This window comes from Watersipora subatra, chromosome 8 (assembly GCF_963576615.1).
Source record: "Watersipora subatra chromosome 8, tzWatSuba1.1, whole genome shotgun sequence".
NCBI classification, from domain to species: domain Eukaryota; kingdom Metazoa; phylum Bryozoa; class Gymnolaemata; order Cheilostomatida; family Watersiporidae; genus Watersipora; species Watersipora subatra.
The window spans coordinates 46,667,035-46,683,461 of NC_088715.1; positions in this window are offsets into that span (position 1 = coordinate 46,667,035).

Genomic DNA, 16,427 nt, shown 5'->3' on the forward strand with positions numbered 1-16,427 from the left:
GCACTTATTACCTTTTAACATGGTAACCAACATTTCAGTGCTTGAGCCATGTTTCAATAAACACAAGCAAATCTTTTGGTAACCGTCATGTTCTGCTGAGAGCATTTTCTTTACTGAGCCCTCACGCATTTTTGTGGATAAGAAGCTCATCACATCGGACATGGATAATTTTTGAAACTGTCCTAGTTTCCAGCGAAGCAGTGCCAATCTGCTCCTGAGGTAGTTGATAGTCTATTACACCTGTCATCAACATAAGAAAATATCTATTGAGCTTGCCACGCAGCCAGCGGTTTGTGATTAATTATGCAATAGAAGGCTAGCAGTTTTTGTTCACTTATTTGGATTGCCCTAACTATCCCTGCTCTCTGCCATTTATTGCTAGTGCCTCATCAGTAGTAACAGAAACACAATTGGTAAAAGACAGCCTATTTTTTGATTTTCTTCAATGTAACTGTATGTATTACATATGCTGTTGTGTCTCCTTTAATGCCAACATCAGCGACATCAGCGACATCAGCGACATCCCACGACGAAAGTGATAATGGAAAAAAAGCGTACTGCTGGTTGTTGAAAAAGTAGTTACAACAGGTCAGAATTCTACAAAAGTAGAATTCTTTAGTTAGATGTTGTAGGCTTTGCCTAAAACATCTACTAAAGAATTCTCTGAATCAGATGAGTTGTAGTTATTATTTTGAATAGCGTGTTGTTGAACATTAGCATTTGATGTTGATGGTTGCTGTGAGGACCTTCTATTTCTCCTCTTTCGTAATAATTAGGAGACACATAGACGGCCACTGCGACAACGTGGTGTTCTGGGAGGTCGTATGTTCATGGTAGTTTTTAAGTTGTTTTGAAATGAAATTTAAAAGATCAATTATGCAAAACAAAAGGTTGTATAAAAATCAGACCTAATCTACTACTATCTCAAACTTATGTTTTACAACAATAAAATAAATATTTATTCAAGCTGTAGACCTAACTTACTGTACGTAATTAAACTGACAACAGCAATAATGAAATATGTTTATTTTATCTCTGAAATACAATATTAAAAGTAAAGCAGCAAGCTGCCGTGTAATATATCATTTGAAAGTTGGTTACGTTGTGAATGTAGAATGGTTTTGACAGCGATATGTAACAGAAAGCAAGCATTAGCATTCACGCTTCTGGAAGTTTTCTGCAAACTGGAGTGAAATAAAGAAATACTCTTGTCACAAAGGGGCATTGTAGTCCGGCCCTAGCTTGTAGATAAGATGTAAAGAAATCTGGTTAATTTTCTAGATAATTTAAAATACCTGGCTGATAAAGACAAAAAGGCTGATAAACTGTGTACCAAATTTTCGTACCTGCAAATCGGTCTATGCCTCAAACAGTCTACGTTAATTATAGAAACCTTTGGCAATTAAACAATGCTATAGACCGGTGAAATGTCCACTTTTTCTCATGAAATGCTGGCAACCTAATATTTCTACTCTCTGTCGCACGGTTTTATCAGCGTTTCATATGCCGGTCTTAATTTTGATTAAAATAGGCTTGTACAGTCTTTATTTCGATTTAAGGCCGAATTAATCTGTCTATTTACATATAATCCGATCATATGGGTTAGTTTTAAGGTGTTGCGGTAACCTTTCAAAGAATTGGTAACATATTTAAATAAGTTTATATGTGTTTTGTATCATTATTATACTTAAACAACTCTACGCAAAAATGGTTAAATTTGTTGACAAAATTTGGGTACAAGGGTTTGGTCACGTCGTTACCGGATAATTGTTTGGGAGTTGTGTGCACACATGCATTTATCATAAATCTCCCAAACAATCGCTATGCTCGTGTTTGGTCGTGGGAAAACAAAACACATTTTATTAACAGCTAACATGTTATGCGGCTCTCTGTATTCAATGAATTTCTATGTTTAGTGTTTCACAACCATATCCATAAACATCACAGCAAAAATGCATTTTTATGAAACAAGTCATGAAAACAGAAATACAAGTACCTGATAAATATACATATTTGTACTACACCCAAAGAATCTGTTGATTCCACTAGGGCTTACAAATACCATTGTGCATTATGCACTTCCGCATGTATTTGCTCTAGTTAATTAATTGCTAATTCATCTGTGAGTCTTGAGAATGTTTGCCTAGATAACAGGAATGATTGCAACTTGACAACAACATCTTTTTTATCAGGAAACACTGTCTTTGCAACTTCCAACATGCAATATTTTACTAGATTCGCATGACTGTGTGGTATGATGCCATAGTTTCTGCAAGCAATTTTGAGACATGGAAGGAAACTTTTGTAGCACTCTTTTCTAGTGAAATAAAATTTTGTAACATTGCCATTTCTGACATTCTCAAACTTTCCACTGTTTTTTGTTCTTGAGAGCCTGGTGAACACATTTGATGAAATTTTTTCTTGTGCTTAGGTTGTAGTGTCTTTAAATGTTAGTATTGATAAAAACAGCTCTAACATTGCATTTCAAATACTGAAATTTAGCATAACACAGTATAAAAAGATACTCTATTGTCTGGTCATCAATAAATATTTGAGTAGTATGTAATCTTCTGCTTTTTTTCTTTGGTAACCATTAATAATGTTTCATTTTACAGATTGATAGAAGTACATGAAACAAAATTGAATTGTCAGCATATTTATAGGTAAGCCAAAGGAAGTTACGAGCCAGTGAAAGGCTGGTGTAAATACATGTATAAATACAATACCAAATAATCATATATAATAATAGTTATGCAGAAAAAAGTGGTGTAGCACAATTACATGTGGATGCAGTATGATATGTATAAAGTTTATATATTACATGTATAATAGTTGTAGGTTTGGTCAAAGCATCATGTTGGATGATGTGAACTTTTGAAATGCTTACAATACTTATGCTGAACTTGAGTTGTGCAGAACAAATCCAGTGTGCTTCATGTATTATTTCACCCCTGAAATTTAGCACAAACAAGTGGGCCACTCTAAATAGGGAAGTGGGCCTGTCTAAATAGGCAAGTGGGCCACATTTGGCCCATGAACTTCAATCTAGCCACCACTGGTTTAGTGCATTGTTGCCTCAATTATACTTGTATTTTGAATCGCTTGCCATTTAAATTTTAGATGACATGTCTGCTGTTAGTGTAATATTTGCCACTTATATTTCAGGGTGGCTTATATGCGTTTTTATTTTTTTTACTATACATGTTGTGGTTGCTACGACTTGTACACAGAATCAACTCGCAGGTCAACCACTTGATAAATATATCAGCTCTGATACCTTTGTGTTGGCTTAGAAAAAAGAGTTGTTCAAACCTGAACAGCTTTTTTAAACCAAATTGATACAAAATCATTTGTTTTCAATAAGTTTGTTAGGAAAATCATTAAAATATGTTGCTTTGCACAGCCTCACTCAGACTGAATTGCTGTTTTTTTTATTTATAACGTGTGAAAAGCAAATAATAGTTTGTGGGATGTTTTCAAGCATTGCTAACATCAGTTAGCGAGCCGTTTTATTGGGTAGTTACGTAACCAAAACTTTTTATTCCTAACTAAATTTTGAGAAAAAACAAATAATAGTTTGTGTCATATTCTCTCTGCAGAGTCTACTAAAAATGATGAGAACATAACTTGTTGATAGTCATGCTTCACTTTTATCTCTAGCCATAATTCACCATGTGAGGGCTCAATGAAAATATTATTGTCAAGTTCTTTAAAGTTTTTATAGCATTTTCTTTTATTTCTTTTCATACTCAGAAATTTAGTTGAATTGTTTGATGAGCTCTCTTCCATCAAGTGTTTAAAACCTTTTTTAATTCAATAGATAAAACTTTGGGAAATAGCAGATGGAATTGACTGAAGTTGTTAAAATAACACATCCATTTATGCATCCTTACATACTGACAAACGTGTACATGCACCTTACTACTTTAAACACCAGAATGTGTATGTATGTCTTTCTTGCCAGCATTGCTCTAGCAAGCATCTTTTTGTCAGCTAACTCACAGCAAACCGATCTCTCAGATGTATACCATCAAAGTGACAAAGGTTAGTCTTAAAGGGTTTCTCTGAATGATTTGCAAAAATTGACAATATTTGACAATAACAATGACAAAATCTTATTTGCTTAATCTTTCTAGCTGACAATTTAGCATCAAAATCAAATTGTTGACAAAATACTTTTTTCTTTTCAATGCACTAGAGCTAATTTACATCGCTTTAATGCTTAAGAGTTTGGTAAATCTGCATATTGTTTGTCCCAGTTCATCATGTAGATATACTTGTTAGTATGTCTAAATGGTTCTGTGATTTTATTTCCATATACAGCGTACACAAAATTTGTTAAATTAGTAAATGAGAAAATCATTATTACATGTATGTGTATGTTAGCATACACATAATAATTATTTTCTCATCTATGCATTACATGTATATCCGGTTTTTAAATTTATATTAACTACACTGAATTTTAAAGACAACGAGGTATTTTCTGAACAGACTTTGTATCAAAGTGCATTAAAATTAGTCCATGAAATTACTGAAATTTGTGATGGTAGCATTTCAGCAAGTTCAAGCTCTGTAGATCATTGCATCAGCAGCTGATAATACAACATAAATAATATCCTAGTGACTATTTACAGAAAATGAATTAGTGTATATTCTGCAGCACGCAAACTATGTAGATATTGAACAAAAACAGTTCCAATAAGATGGTTTCTTTAGACTCTGTTACTCTCCTGTGCTGCTTTTAAAAATACAAAGCGCTTAGTTACATTTTTGGTTTTTTTCTCTGAACAATTCGGGCGGACTGTTTTGTAGCAAAATAGATTTTGCTCTTAGAATGAGAATGGTCCAATTTACAAACAACTTTTATTAAACGGCTAAACGCTAGAAATTTGGTGACATACCAAAATACTGTAACTGTATAACTGTAAGCACACTGTGGAGCTTGTTAACAATATTGATAGCTAAGTATTTATGTAAAACCACAACAAATAAAAGTAAATGAACTATTCAAACTACTAGAGTAAATGACGTAGCTCCTATAGAAGCACTTCTTGTAGGATGCTCGGCGTCCACCTTGATAACAGTAAGCACGGCTGTAAGCAAAAATAACGAGATAGGAAAACAATAATTTACGTAAATTTGCAATAATTAACTATGGTTGTGCCCTTCTTTTAGATTCAAAGAGTGAGTTTACTAGGTCAATGGATCTGATAGATATTGAGTATCTAGTTTATCAAGAAAGAGTTAAAGCTCTCCAAACACTAATTCAGAAGGAATGCTCACTCTCCAACACCGTTGATTTTAGGAGAGAAGTGGTTGGAAAACCGAGTAGTGCCCGTCTTGACGCAGAAAAGATTGTCTATGAAAAGCTGGTTAAAATGCTAGACATCTGCAGAGCAAAAGGATTGTCAATTCAGCACTCACTTGCTGACACTCCTGGGGAGTGTCAGACAGCCATCAATCTGACAGAGGCTTGGCGCAAGGATCACGAAGGGCTCAGATTATGGCCCAATAAAGTACCTGCTTGTGATTATCCTGCTTTATACCGCAAATGGTTCAGATTCACAGGCCCAGCGGGAAGTAAAATGCTTGATAAGTGCCCTCCTTCTAATAGCTGTGGTACTCACCATGCCGTTTGGACAAGTGATGAAATGCCTTCCGAAATAGGGAAGATCATGTCAGCTAATGCGTACGGAGCGTATGATGGAGAGTGTCGAGTGAGAAACAATGCTATGAGTGTAATGCGATGCTCTGATGACACCCCTGATGATCTTATCTACAGACTCGATTCATTGTTTGGCTGCAATTTGGCTGTTTGTGGAATGGATTAGATGTCTGTCTTTCACAAAAAGTTCTATCATGAATAAAATTACTGAAACTATATCAAAACATTGCTTCAAGTTTTCAGAAAACTGTGGTTTACTTCAATATAAAAAATTCTTTCTTTTGAGCATTCCATTTGCTAGAAATCTGTAAAATAATAATCTGCTTAATTTTAATTATGTCTAAACTCAATTTTTATTGACTTTGGTTATAATTTAGAAAATGACCTAATGTGAGCTTACACCATAATAAGCAACTTTTGTAGTGGCTTTTTTAATTGGCAGGCTTTTTGTAAGACAAGTTGTTGCCCAACTGGGAACCAAGGCAACTGCAACAAATGGGTAATATTTGTTAAATCACTAGACAAACTGTAAATAAAAAAGAGGTAATAGATTTCAGAGACTAGACCAAAAAATCTTGAACTTGTTGTAACGCACAATGCATGATTCTCTTCAAGCACTCCCTACATAAAAGTCTATTTACATGGAAATTCTTGATTATTTATTTGCTAGTAGTATGTAGAGAGCAGATCTACACACGTTTGCACTTAAAGTGAGATTTTGGGTACATTTTAGCCCGAGAAGCTGGGGGCATGGTGTTGTCTGATGGAAAGTTTGGGGGGGGGGCTAGGTGTGTGAGTGTTGGGAGCTAAGGTTATGAAGTGCTCGCTGAGTCATGCTGAGTCATGGTGTGATGAGGTGAGTCACGCGGTGTGAGGTGAGTCACGGTTGTTTTTGATTTACGGGAACTTGTGGGGTTCCGGTAGAGGTCGCTCTTCCGGGCCGTTTTAGGGGTTGATGGGGAGCTCGGTGGCGGCGGGTTGGCGGACGGTTTGCGAGAGCGTTGGCGTTCGTACGTCTTCTCTTTCTTTGAGGTTCCCGAATGAGAATGACGTGTCTGCAATGGAATTATACGTTATTTTTAGAACTCGAATATATATTGAGTGGTACTATGATATAGGAGATGAGCTACGGAAGGGATGGTATATAAAGTCAGTTGGAGCTTGATAATCTCGATAGGGTTTACAGACGGATTAGATAATTTGGTTAAAGTAAGAACCTCTTATTATTCACTTCGATTGTAAACTTCATAAATTCTGAAATTATCCACCACTGTTATGGATCCACCACTTTTTAAAAGAAAATATTATGTTATTGGAGCTTCCGAGGACTCAACTTCACGTACTATGAAATTCAACAATATTTCTGAAAGATTATCCCAATAGGACATTCAGACAGACTATGACAAAATAGGACTTATAGTAAAACTAAAACATTCAGACAAATTAGTTCATTCAGTTGAACTAAGGAAATAAATACATGTAATACTTACTGAAGAAGCAAATTCTTCCATCCTTTTCTGAGTATGTTTAGGGATATATCCATTTTGCTGGTGAGATATGGGAATCTACAATAGCATTGATTACAGTCAGACTACAATATACATTCAAACCAACTCATTCAATTAACTCCGAAGAACCAAATTCATCTGTTTTAATCTGAGTAGGGATATAACATACACTTTGCTAAGATATTGGAGTTTGCAATTGCAATGAATACAATCAGCCTAGAACACATAGTTACTACTCAGAAGAGAAGATTCATTGTAACATTCCTACATAACATCTAGATTGAATTTGTAGTATTTACTGTAAACCGTAATCTTTCGTTGAGATCTTGATAGAACTTTTCACGTAAGAGAAATCGACAAGCTTTTCACTTCCGGTCGCTTATTTCCATTCCATGAGAGCAGTAACCCCATCGCTTCACACATTTATCTGCACATTGTAATCGTTCTTGAAATATCCTTTTTCTGTTGTCTCTGGTACTCATTGTGAAGTTATGAACTGAATTGAAAAGGCATATTCGCTCGAAGGTTTTATAACAAGTAGAAGTGTTGTCGTGGTTCATTAATTTTGTGACCTAATGATATATATAAACAGATTTCGCGAAATTCAATTTCGCGAAATTCACTTTCGCGAAATTCAATTTCGCGAAACTTGACTATATAATATATATAATGCGTAATTTTTGCGAAATTCACTTTTGCGAAATTCAATTTCGCGAAATTCAATTTCGCGAAAGTTGACTATATAATATATAATGTGTAATTTCGCGAGATTCACTTTCGCGAAATTCAATTTCGCGAAAGTTGACTATATAATATATATAATGTGTAATTTCGCGAAATTCACTTTCGCGAAATTCAATTTCGCGAAAGTTGACTATATAATGTGTAATTTCGCGAAATTGAATTTCGCGAAATTCACTTTCGCGAAATTCTATTTAGCGAAAGTTGACTATATAATATATATAATGTGTAATTTCGCGAAATTCAATTTCGCGAAAGTTGACTATATAATATATATAATGTGTAATTTCACGAAATTCACTTTCGCGAAATTCAATTTCGCGAAAGTTGACTATATAATGTGTAATTTCGCGAAATTGAATTTCGCGAAATTCACTTTCGCGAAATTCTATTTAGCGAAAGTTGACTATATAGTATATATAATGTGTAATTTCGCGAAATTCAATTTCGCGAAAGTTGACTATATAATATATATAATGTGTAATTTCGCGAAATTGAATTTCGCGAAATTCACTTTCGCGAAAGTTGACTATATAATATATATAATGTGTAATTTCGCGAAATTCACTTTCACAAAATTCAATTTCGCGAAAGTTGACTATATAATATATATATAATGTGTAATTTCGCGAAATTCACTTTCGCGAAAATCTGTTTACTATTTTCGCTTCATTGATTCTGTTGGATACGCCACTATTCTTCAATACCCTGTATAAAAAGCTTGCTCAGTGTAATTTTCCTTTTCATCACTTAGTCCTGCTCCTGATGCCTACTTATATACAGATTGAGATTTTGGGGCAATCGAGCGTTGATACCATAATAGGTGCTAGGCCAACGCACTTTTTGGAAAAATGTTGTGGCAAGGTCATGGACCTAAGTGAAAATTGCCTGCTAGGGGCATTTTTTTATGGAGAGTTCAAATATAGTAAGATACTGCGTGAAAAATCTTCACAAAGGGTAGTTTTTTGTATTTGAAGATTTGGGGAAGCAACTCCAACAAATAATGGAGTTATATTCCCCTACATACAAAATCGAGCAATCCTATTGGACAATGCTGATTTTACCGATTCAGCTGCACATTTATAATGTGAATTTCCTGCAATAACATCAGACAGCTAACTTGTAACTACATTATGTATTAAGCTTTATCTTGTTATTATTATTACTTGGTGCTTTTGATTCAACAATTTTCTCAACATGTGCTAGCCACGGAGTGCTGCTGTCATCTCCTATCAAATGTAGTAAGCAAACTTCAAATTCACCTAGCGCCTACGGAATAGCCAACGAAGATCATCATCGCATTAACGACAATATAATAGCTTAGTTAGTGAAGCGTGTTTATATAATCTATGCTTGTAGATTGCACTGATGCTGCCTATGAATCAAATTGACCATTTTAATCCTATTTTGTGTATTTTTATCTAAGCTAGAGAGATTCATAGCTCTTGCATTGCCATTTTGCAATAAATTGTATTTTTGTTTATGTTATAGCCAACAGTAAATAAACTCTGCTGATTTGTACTAAGCCATTTTTATACCAAGATACTCTGCTAGTTGGCAGCATGTAGTTTTTTATATCTACACTTTATCAACAGTCATAGCTTGACATACAAGTGATCAAATCTTTTTACTGCCTTACCTGGGTAGAAGGCCAAAGAGGTATGCAATTTATATTACTAGCAATCATTCATGTAATTATTGTAGCATTTGCATATTATAGAACATAGATATTTTATTGATTTTATATAGGTTGAAAGTGTTCTACAAGTTTTCTACAAGTGTTTCTACAGTGTTCTGTTGAAAGCTTCTACAAACACATGCCAAAATATTTTATGTCATTATGTTACGCTTTTATTTTAGTTTTCACGGTTTGAGTTTCAAATAAACAATATGAACCTGAATCAGTTGGACTCAGTTATTTAACCCTGTGAGGACAGTACATCAAATAATCCAGGGTATATCAAAAAATTGACTGGTAAAACATTAGCTTTTAAAAGTGCCTAGAAATATGACAATCTTCAGAAAAACAGCCAGAATAAAGTTTGGCCTCTATGGTGACCCCTATAATTGAGTGTGCTTACATTCAAAAGGCCTGTTACTCTAGATTTACTGATAAAAATAAGTTAGCCAATGCACAGAAAAGGGGAAAAGCTGCCGTACATGTGAGGGGTGTTTGTTCCCAACAAAGAATTGTTCATCAAATTCACTGGTTTATACACATGTTAATGGTGCTTGAATTGCTTGTTTTTTTACCTTACTCCCTTAACCAAACAAAACTGTAATTAGAACCCAAACAAACAAAGGAACTTTGGTTAGCATGATCAGAAGGACAATGAAGATCACATTAGCATATTGATGAGACTATAACCCTGTTATGTTTTTAAAGACATTAGAAGGTCAGATATACTTAACATCTTCTTCTGACACTGATCCTCCAGTGAGGAAAAAACTACGCTCACATTCAGATGTCAAGACTAGATGCTTGATCAGACGTGTGCTGCCTGCAATTTGTGTCATATGCAAGAAGAAGGATAGCTTCTTCTATAAAAAGAGACACGGTACTCGAAGAGACAAACTAATAAAGGAGAAACAAAAGAAGCAGGTATCAAAGATTAATTAGCTTGTACTATGTAGCTTCTTCTCTATAGGCCACTATTTATATTTACAGGCAAAATAGAACTAATTTGAGATGAGGTCTCAGTCAGCGTAATTTATTTTATATACTCTGTTGAAACGACATTCTAGACAAGCTGAAGCAAGTTGCGGAGAGGTTACTGATGACAATATATCTGTACATTTTGGTGTTGGTGATGCAGTGACAATAGAAATTATGTATCTTGAGCGTTGTTGCAAGCTGTTTATAAGGAGAGGTCCACCCACAAACATAGCTGATGCTGACAGGTTGGTCATTTCATTGTCAACTCACCTGTTACATACTGTATACAATATAAAAGTTACGTCTCTGTGGTTACTGCAACAGGCAACAGTGTTGTTTCAAATTGTCATCATTAATTCTTTGGAAGACACAGCTTTCACATAATTCACTAAATTGGTTTATCTATTTTAGTTATCTATATAGTCTGCTAATTTATTATCTTTTTACAGGTAGTCATTACAACCAGGTAACCTTGCAAAATTGTGGCAGCTTTAATCTCATGGCATATTGTTTTGTGTGTAAACATATAACAATAGCAATCAACACCTAACACTTGTGTGGCTACTCATGAAAATGGTTATGGCTTTCATACTATGTAACAGTGTAGGATAGTGAACTAGTACAAACAGTACACTGCATATTCTTTCTTAACCTACTTTTCCATTGATACTGTGTTTTGTATGTTGCACCCCTTATATTATGGAATATACTATCACTACTGTTGTTAGCTCCTGGTAATCATGTCAAATGATGTTATGATTTTTGTGTCTTGTTATTAGATCTCGATCTGACCTTACTGATGATACTACCAATGAACTACATCCACAGTTTTGTGCGGAACTTCTCCAAAAAGTTATCATCTCAAAGGAGTGCTTCGCCATGACAGAGCTGCTTGCACTCTACAAAAGCTTCACTGATGAAAAAGAGCATCAAAATCAACTAACGCATGTGTGGCTGGTTAATGTTCATGGACTACTGTGACTTCTAATGTAATTTGTGTGTTGATGTATGCCATTGAAAAAATTACATTTTTTTCATACAGAACGTCAAAACTGAAGACGCTATTCAAAAAGCAGTTCCCTGAGTTAATCTTCGAGCAACCTAAATCCTGCAAAGCCTCAGAGTTAGTCTACGCTCCAGGTGTGAAACTTGCAGACATCATGTCCAATTCAAAATTAGACGACGACAGCGATTGCAGTTTGGTAGAAATATATATCAACACTGATGGTTCTAAGCTAAGTCATGCAAGTGTGTCACTAAAGAACTCAATAGACAATCATAAGTATAAAACACCATTCCCACCCAGTGCTTCAAACACAACTTTGGACCAGTTTTACACTGCAAGTCCGGCAGAGCTTTTTAACTTCTTAGCTGTTATCTCAGGCCTTGTTAAAGATATAGACGATTTCTCTGAATATAGTTCTATCAGGTCTGACTATGCAACAAAGCTTTTCAGTATGTCAGGACATCATGACATGCTGCGAATGAAGGGAAGGAATCCTTGTCCAAAATCTATGGTATTGGGAATAGCAGTTAGAAACATTACTGGTTCCGCAGATCGTGTGTCCTTGCTGAATAACTACGGACACTGTGTGAGCAACGGGACTATTTACAGAGCTGAGACCAGCATTGCCCAGAGAGAAGTAGACAAGGACTCCATGGTTCCTCAAGAACATGTTTTACATAGACCGACCACTTTAGTGTATGACACCATAGACATCAATGAAAAAAAAAACTGGAGAGGCAACAACTCATAAAGTAAATGGTATCATATTCCAAAACAGCTATGTATCCGTTCCCGTACAACGTACAACATCAACACCTGTATCAAAGACGGCTCGCTTAATGAAAGCCCAAAAAAGCCTTGTCTATCACCATACATATTAGGAAAACGCTCAGGTCTCTCTCTAATGAAGGACCATGTTCGATTACAGTCTCATTCTGAAAGCTTGGAGAGCCTTCAGGTATTCCTGCTGAAGGAGTTTACTTTTGTCGCAGCTAAATCGCACCATCAACTGCAAGATGCTGACAACACTGACTTACATCTCAGACCCAATGATGTAGTGATGCTGTTGTACGCTGTGTTAATTGTGTAAATGTAGTTTTGTATGTACCATAATTAATAATATGTATCTGCATAATCAACAAGCAATGGGCGTTGTGTGTAATGGAGTACATTACCAGAGTTATCCCCCCTTTGATTTATTGTCAAATTGTCACACTAAGCTTTTGAACAAAATACGATACTTTCAACTGGATATCTGAATGCCTAAATAATTTCCATCCTCACTGGTTGCTGTAATCTAATCAGATTTTTACCTCATATAGCTTAGTTTTCCTTCAGCGGCTGATAGCCGTTTTGGGCCAAAAACGAAAGGTTTTTTTATTCTGTACTTGTCAGTTTTGGCTAAAAATTGTTTTATACTATCATCAGACAATTATCAATTATATGCATTAATTAGAACAAAGAAAATAGTTTTTAACATTGATTTATGAGACTCAAAAAGTAGAAATTCTGGCGAAAATGGATAAAAATGCACTTGAGGGTCATGTTCAGAAGCCATTTAGAGGTACATGTGAAGATTTTAGCCACAGTATCTTTGCATTTTCTAACAGTTCAGGTCTTAAAGGTACTAGACACAAATTTTCATGTAAGTCCAAGACCTCGCCACAAAAAAATGGATTTTTGAGCACTTTTAGCCTATTGGCCTAGCACCTATAAGGCTTGTATGCTTCAGCTAGAATTCTGTTAGCCGGCTACTCGCGATTAAGTTCGTTGAGTGTCGCTGTGTTCAGGCTGTCGTGTGGACAAGCGCCTTGGCATTCGACCTGACTGTTTTCCTAGGCTTGCCTATGGAATTCTCCTGTTTGGTTTGGCTTAACCATTCCATAACAGTCTCTTGCCCAGTAAATAGAGGGATGAGCAAAAAAAGAAGGCCCAATGGACAGATGGAGGAATTGTACTAAGGTAGGTATAGGTAAGTATTCGTTTGACGAATGACAGAATGATTTTGAATTTTTTGTAACATTTATAGTTTATATTTTATAATAAAAACTTATCTCTCATTCAACCAAATATATAACATTCTCCGGAAAATCAACCCCTCGGTGTCCCAGATATTAACCCCCCACTCATCCGGTTATCTCTCGCTCTCCTCAATAATCCGCGAGATCCACTCCGGAAAACCAACCAGCCCTCGATGTCCCAGATATTCACCCCCACTAATCCACCGATAATCCGCGACGATTCGGCCGACTAATCCGCAACGATTCCCCCGACTAATCCCGCGATAATCCACGTTTAATCGGATGACTCATCCCCCACTAATCGGATGACTCATCCACAGATAATCCGCCGATTACGCCAGGAGCAGATCCATACCCCCTTGAATTCAACCCCCTACTCTACACCACAATTTCCCCCCAAACCCCAACATCTCATTCAACTCCACGCAATTCAATGTACACCCCTAGCCAATTTAATTCGCAACCCCCTTTTTCTATCCCCCCGCTGGATCCGTCACTTTTTTGTGTAGATCTGCTCTCTACATACTACTTTTGCTTGCTAAAATATATCGCAAAGAAACCCACATATAACCTTGGATCTAGGACATTATTTCTGAACGCGACATTGATCGATATAAACTTTTAGTTTGCTATATTTCGTTGTCTATTTGTGTCTATATGTCTAGCGGACTAACCCAGATAGTTCGTTGCTTTAACAGTAGGTGTAAGTGGTGTAAGTGGTTTGGTAAGTAAATAAACACCAGAAAATAATCTTCTGCTATCGGTTGATGACTATTTTAAAAGTGTAGCGCTCAATCATTTAATGAACGCGGTGCTTTCTACACTGCTCGCAGTTTACCAGTTGCTAGACGCAGATCATCCTTATCTATGCAGTTTCCCAAGTAGACAATCAGTGGCTGTGAGAGGGCACATATCTCTTGGCTCAGGTGGAGGCCATGCTTCTCTAGATCATTTAAAACCTTAGAACTCAGTGGTACTAATCGCTTAGCTTATACTGCCCTTGTATAGCCAGCAAGTTCAGCTGTAAAGTCTTATGCAACACCTGCTGACCTAAAGCGGCTAGTCTTTTTTTGATGGCAATCTCTCTCTACTGTCAAAGGAAAGATTACACAATGTTATTTTAAGCTTACATGTAGTTTTAACACAGAATCTTTACTATTATAAAACATTCATTTAATCGTTGTGGTTGTTAATATGTGGTGTAAACTGTTCGGTATGCTACTTATGCGTATTATCTTAACCATTTCCAAATTGAGTATATCAAAATACATATATACATATATATATATATAGAGATTTTTTGTTGTTACGCAAAAATGAAGAGATGGTGACATCAATAGAGCCACCTCGATTATGGAAACCGAATTTATCTTCTCCCACTAATGAAGTCGTAAATTGCTTTATAGGCATACACATATAGTTTACACTATACATCTATGAATACCTCTATATAAACTGTAACCCAAAATTGCAAACCAAATGAAACACACTCCTGAATCCAAATTTGTGTCATTTCAATGAGCAGAAAAGTAGTTAAACCATTAGCATCTCAAGATCTCCTGTATCATAAATGATGTTAGAAGCTCCAGGTGATAAATAGTATTTAGTTGGGGAATTGGAATCAGCATAATCAGTAACAATTAAAAAAGTCAGCAAGTTAGCAGCAATAACTGATTGTTTATTCATACACAGCATAAACGTTTTAATTATTAGGCATCAAAAGTTTAGCAATATTTTTTGTCCAAATAAAATGACTTAAGCTTGATTATTTGAAATTACAGTTTATGTTTAGCGAGTTTGGTATAAACATCAATAATTTAAATAGTTTTATTTAGTCAAATTGTTTTTTGCACATATGTTTTACTAGAAATGTGGCTATAACAAGTATAACAATTTGCCTATGTGCATTAGTGGCCAACAAACCATTCACAGCACGCAATAAGTCTCCATTTAATACTTCACTATATTTTTACAGCAGTGACTTAAATTGAAGTTTTTTCATTATTTCATTACCAATGGTATTTGTATAACAAATTTGGCCTCGACGTAAATTATTTAAAAATGACTAATCAATAATTCAAATTTCTCCATGTTTTCAATATAAATAATTAACTTGCTGAGTTGACTGTAAGCATAAACAAATGTAATTTAAAAACTGCGATCCAATCCAATAATCATGATGTTTTTCAAACACATCTTTTATTGTACCAATGATATACAGCCCTCAAGTATTTTAAGTAATTGCAACCTTCATCTTGAATGATGAGAAAACTGAGAGCATTAGGAAGCTCTTGAAGTTATTAAGAAGTGGACCGGTTCATGGACACTCCTCCAGTCATGGATATTTGATCATGCAGATCTGCAGATCAAGAAATTGCTGCCATAGAACACGTGTTTAGTGGTAAGTGTTGTATCTTTTGCCACATCAGCCACAAATAGTATTGTAACTATTTCCCACTGTAACCCACTTCACACAACATATAAATGCACTTGTTGAACATATGAACATGTAAGCATGCTAACATAACAACTTGTTGAAAATATTGAACATATGAATGCACAAATCCTGCCTCCACTTGAGTCAGGATTTTCCTTTGTTTAACAAGCATACTCAGGTTGGTGTAATGGCTGAATTGGCTTGTATTTTTTGTTGGTCCATCAAATTTTTTCAAATTCATGAATCAACCAGATGGGTACGTATTGCATTCTTATCAAGTTTTCCATAGACTTAACTATATGTATAACTGTTAATAATAAAGTTAATTCAGATGTCTGAATATGTAACAGAGATTAAAGTACTGCTGCGCAACTTTCACCGGGAACAAAC